Below are 6,125 nucleotides of genomic sequence, written 5' to 3' on the forward strand. Positions count from 1 at the left end.
AGTGCTCCCAGGCAACTCGTGAATAAAATGCATTGCTTCATGCAAGAGAAGAAGAATTAGAGAAAGAGAAAGGGGAAGGAGGAAGAAAAATCTATCACTCAGATTGTTGACCTACCTCAGTCAGAAAACACAGGCTCTGAAACATCTAATATAAGCATTATGAAGGACCAACTGACCTGACCAAACTAGAGAAATATCCATTTGTTAATTTAAAAATAAACAAACGGGGCTCCTGGGTGGCTCCGTTGGTTAAGAGTCTGCCTTTGGGGGCGCCTGGGTGGCACAGCGGTTAAGCGCCTGCCTTCGGCTCAGGGCGTGATCCTGGCATTATGGAATCGAGCCCCACATCAGGCTCTTCCGCTATGAGCCTGCTTCTTCCTCTCCCACTCCCCCTGCCTGTGTTCCCTCTCTCACTGGCTGTCTCTATCTCTGTCGAATAAATAAATAAAATCTTTAAAAAAAAAAAAAAAGAGTCTGCCTTTGACTCAGGTCATGATCCCAGGGTCCTGGGATTGAGCCCTGAGTTGGGCTCCCTGCTCAGTGGGGAGTCTGCTTCTCTCTCTCCCTCTGCCCCTAGGCTCATGCTCTCTCTCTTTCACTATCTCAAATAGATAGATAAAATATTTTTTAAAAAATAAAAATAAACAAACAGACTTTCTGGTCAACTTTGGGTAGAAGATACATTTTCTCTGTCCCTTTCTAAATCTCACAAAAATGACTATAAAAGGTTTTGTTTTGTTTTGTTTTGTTTTGTTTTCTTTTTTGTTTTGTTTTATAAAGGAACTCAAACACACAAGGAAGAGGAGAATGGGAAAGGAGAGACAGCAACAAAAGTTTGGAAGCTGGAAATCAGAAGCATGCATAGCAATTCATCTGGCTGGCCAGGGCCCAGGAGAAGCTGAATGCAAAGAGCTGCTGGTGGGGCAGCAGGAGGAGCAATCTAGAAACCTCAGGTGTTGGGAGCACCAAGTGCCTCCAAAGGTAGATGTGAAGGTGAGAGACTGGAAACAGGAAGATTGGTTGAAAGTCTGATCCTTTCCTTCCTTCCCATTTTTTTGGTTGTTCAGGCTGAAAACCTACATCATCTTTCACACCCTGTACCCCACAAGCAACCCATCAGCAAACACTACTGGCTCGATCTTGAAACCATCTTCGGCTTCTGGACCTTTCTCACCACTTTGACCACAACAGACCTAGGTCAGGCCACCATTGCCTCTCGCCTAAATCCATCCTCTTCCTCTCCTCTCGTTTTCCATTGTGTCAATTAAGACTTTGTCCCCACCAAGTCACTAGTTACCTCCACATTGCCAAGTCCAATGTTCATTTTTGGTCTTGTCCTACTTGAATTATCAGCAGTGTGTGACTCAGTCGATCTTTATTTCATCCTTGAAATACTCCCCCATTCCTTTTTTTTTTTTTTTTTTTTTGTCTTGCAGAACCCTACTCTCTTTTTCTTCTCCTTCTACCTCACTGGCAGCTCATCGTTTTCAGTTTCCTTTAATGGGTCCCTATCCCCTTGACAATACCCTCCTACTAGTGCTCCAAATCTCAGTCCTCAAACATCTCTCTGTATACTCATTCCCTAACTGATTGTATCCAGCTGCATGGATTTAAACATCACCATAAACTAACAACTTCAAAATGTAGATCCCTCAATCCGGACATCTTCCCAAACTCTGCAGTTGAATCTAACTGCCTATTCAACATCCCCATTTGTGTATCTGATGGACATCTTGACCCTTAACATGACTAAAACAGAATTCCTGATCTCCACCCCCAAAACCTGCTCTGCTTTTCCTCTAATCTTCCTCACATGGCAGCCACAGGAATTCCTCTAAACAGTATGTCACTCTTCAGGTCAAAACCTTTCAGGGGCTCCATCACACCCAGCATGTAGGGCTAGTGCTCAACATAATTGGCTTTCTGCCACCCCCTGACTTCATCTTCAGCCATTCCCCCCTTTGTCACTCTGATCCAGCTTCACTGTCCTTAAATACTGAAGCATATTCCCCACTCAGGGCCTTTGACCTCGTTGTCCTTTGAACCTGGAATTCCCTTCTCCAAGATACCTGCAGGGCTTCTTCCCTTACGTCCTTCTGTGTTCTGCTGAAAAGGCTCCTTACCAGGGCTTTCCTTACCACACCTCTAATAACCCACCCTCCCCCAGTCTGCCCTTCTTCCCTCTTTTCCTTTCCTCCATAGCGCTCCACACTGGTGTTTTACTGACATCGCTTTTTATTCATTTATTGATTACTCTTACCCACTATAGGAAGTAAGCACCACAAGCACAGGAAATTCGCTCAGGTCGTTGGCTGCCACACGTACCCAGCACCCAGAACAGACTTGGAATGAATCTATAAAAAAGCAGTGAAGCCCTTTAGTTGGCCTCAGAGCCTGTGTACCCAGATGACACCTGTTCCCTGACCCAGCATAAGAGAAAAAGTTTGCTCCTGGAAATGCTGATCTGAGAAGCTCTGGATTCAAGGATGCAAAGCAAGTGGAAGGAGGGATATCTTGATGAAAGCAGGGGATTAAATGAAAGTGTGCATTAGAGGTTGAGACTCCCGGGTTCCTGCCCACCCCACTTCCGTCCTACCTTCTCTTGTAGTACAGAGATCTTCAGCCAGGCCTAATCTCCCATAGCAGGACTGAGGATCTTCCTATAGACAAAATAAACCGTCCTTCCTAAAAGACCAATAGTTACTGGTATTTTGGGGTCCCTAGTCAATCAGGTAGCTGACCCTCTGATTATCTGGTAAGGGAAGCCAACATTCAACAGGCCTTTCTATGCCACACAGTTCTTTTAAGGCCTCATGCTTAAATATGAGCAGATAGTCATAATTATAAAATTTGAGGAAGGTGTCTGTAATGGACTAAATTGTGTCTGCCCCCAAATTCATATGCTGAAGCCAACCCCCAATGTGACTGTATTTGGAGGTAGGGGCTTCAGGGAGGTAAATAAGATCAAATGAAGCCAGAGAGGTGGGGCCCTGAACCAAGAGGGTTGGCATCCTTATAGAAAGAGGAAGAGACTCCAGGAATGCATGTACACAGGGAAAAGGCTGTGTGAGGACACAGCAAGAAGGTGGCTGTCTGCCTGCCAAGGAGAGAGACCTTATCAGAAACCAACTCTTTTGGCACCTGAATCTTGGACTTCCAGCCTCCAGAACTGTGAGAAAATTAATTTCTGTCGAAAGCCACCTGGTCTGTGTTATCTGTTACGGCAGCCTGAGCAAACTAATACTGTGTCTAATGTGAAAGATAAGAACCAAACCAAAAGGTGAAGAGAAGATATAAAGGGACAAAGGAGATACAAAGGAAAGAAGAAAAATTTTGAAGTGGTTACTATCAGTAATATCCATAGAGAGATAAGAGAAGATCTCTGCAATAAGAATAAAGATGGTATTGTTAAGCAAACAAGGAAACTTGGTGGTACAAAAAGGAGCTCTTAGAAATGTAAAATGTGTTAATTTGAAGTTTTGATGTTAGTTAGGATTTAGCAGATAAAGTTGAGGAACCTCCCACAGAAAATAGAACAAATGGACAGAAAACAGAAGAGACAATTTTTCCCCCTTTATTGAGGCTAATCAACAAGTAAAATTGTATATATTTAAAGTATATAATGTGATAATTTGATAGATGTATACTTTGTAAAATCATTATCAAAATCAACTTAATTAACACATCCATCACCTCATAGTTTCCGGTGTGTGTGTGTGTGTGTGTGTGTGTGTGTGTGTGTAGTGGAACAATTAAGATCTGCTCTCTTAGATCTATGTTGATCAGGGATATTGGCCTGTAGTTTTCTCTTCTTATAATGTCCTTGTCTGACTTTGGTATCAGGTAATGCTAGCTTCATAAAATAAATTTGGAAATGTTCTCTTCTCTTTAATTCCTTGGAAGAGTTTGAGTTTGAGGACGATTGGTATTAATTATTTAATTGTTTCATAGAATTCATCAGTAAAGCTGGCAGGTTCTGTTTTTTTTTTTTTTTCTTGGAAAGTTTTTGGTTATTGACTCCAAGAAAAAAATAAAAACTGATAGATTATCTGATTATTAAAAAAAAATTATGGTCACATAAATACATGAGTCACCTCTGAATGCTAATTTAAATAGTCATGATAGGGGTGCCTGGGTGGCTCAGTCGGTTGAGCATCTGCCTTCAGTTTGGGTCATGATCCCGGAGTTCCAGGATCGAGACTGAGTCAGGCTTCCTGCTCAGGAGCAAGCCTGCTTCTCTCTCTGCCCTTCACCCCACTCATGCTCTCTCTCTCAATCTCTCAAATAAATTAATAAAATCTTGAAAAAAAATAGTCATGATAATATAAACAATAAGCACTGACATAACCAACTTTTGTGACATATCTAAAATGAGAATATATAGGGTGGAAAGTGTGTGTGTGTGTGTTTTGCACATAAATTCTCGTTTAAGACAGCCAAATACACATGTTTCATGGTAAAAAATCAGTAGACAATATCTAAAATTGAAAGAGCAAGTATTAGCAACATAAACATGGAAACATGGAGGTAAATGCCAGCATGAATTGCTACAAAATTGACAATGTTAGCTTGGAAATCAGAAATTAAAGGACAGGGAGAAGTTACAAGCTTTGATAAAAGGTAATATTAAGTTTTATAAAATAAAGAAGTTAGGAAACTGCATTTTTAAGCCACTAAAAATTGAAGAATATAAGAATATGAGAGAATAAAAATGTAAAATGTGAGTTATAAATGTATAATTCATTTGTTTGACAAGGAAATTCCTGTTTTCTTCTGTTGTTAAATTAAAAACAGCATGAATTAAAGTGTCCATTTGAATTGAGACAGGGTGATGTCAACATACATGCTACATTAATAATAATTAGCTATTATCTTTCCTTTTAAAATGCCATTGATGACTATTCTTTTAAGTAATCTCTATGTCCAAAATGAGGCTTGAACTCACAACTCCAAGATCAAGAACTGCACACGCCACTGACTGAGCCAGCCAGGTGCCCCCATTGATGACTATTGATTTCTTCTTATTTTCATTTCAAATTCAAATGATTTTTTGCTGGTATATATAAAAGCAAATGACTTATGTATATTGACCACGTATTCTGTGACCTTGCTATGCTCACTTATTAGTCCCAGGAGACTTTTTTGTAGATTCTCTTTTTGGTTTTTTTACATAGACATTTATGTCATCTGCAAGTAAAGACAGTTTCATTTCCTTCTTTCCAATCTGCATAACTGTATTTCTTTTTCTTGTCATATTGCATTGGCTAGGACTTCCAGTATGATGTTGAGTAGCAGCAATGAAAAAGAATATACTTGCTTTGTTCTTATTCTTAGGGGAAAGCATTCAGTCTCTCGCAATTAAGTATAATATAAGCTATAGGTTTTTAATGTATGCCCTTAATTAGCTAAAACACTTTTCTATTTCCAGTTTAATTTTTTTTAATGTTTTCAACAACTATTGATATACTTATCTGGGTTTTCATAGTTCTTTAATATGATTAAGTACATTGAGTGATTTATAAGTATTGAACCAGTTTTGCATTCTTAGGGTAAACTCCATTTGGTTGTAATGTATTACCTGTTTTATATATTGCTGAATTCAACTTGCTATTATTTTGTTAAGGATTTCTGTGTCTGAATTAATGAGAAACTGTAGTTTTCCTTAGCTGTCCCATCTTTAACTGGTTTTGATAATAGAACAAGTTAGGAAGTTTTCTTTTTTCTTTTCTATTTTCTGAAAGATACTGGGTAGAATTGACTTTTGTTCTTTTAATATTTGGTAGAATTCACCAATGAAACCATGTTGGCCTGGCATTTTCTTTGTTGGGAAGACTTAATTCAATTTCTTTAGTAGATATAAAATTAGATCTTGAAAAGACTATATCCTTGAGTGAGTTTTGGTACTTTGTATCTTTCAAAGAACTGGTCCATTTCATCTAAGCTATCAAAATTGTTCGTAGTATTACCTTATTCTATTTTTAATGCCCATGGGGAATGAAATCATTTCTGATATTGGTCATTTATGTTTTCTCTCTTTTTTCTTGGTTAGTCTGGCTAGAGGCTTATTAATTTTATTGATCTTTTCAAAAGAACCAAATTTTGTTTTTATTGATTGTCTGGTTTCC

This window comes from Ursus americanus, chromosome 7 (assembly GCF_024610735.1).
Source record: "Ursus americanus isolate L20-20 chromosome 7, mUrsAme1.1.p, whole genome shotgun sequence".
NCBI classification, from domain to species: domain Eukaryota; kingdom Metazoa; phylum Chordata; class Mammalia; order Carnivora; family Ursidae; genus Ursus; species Ursus americanus.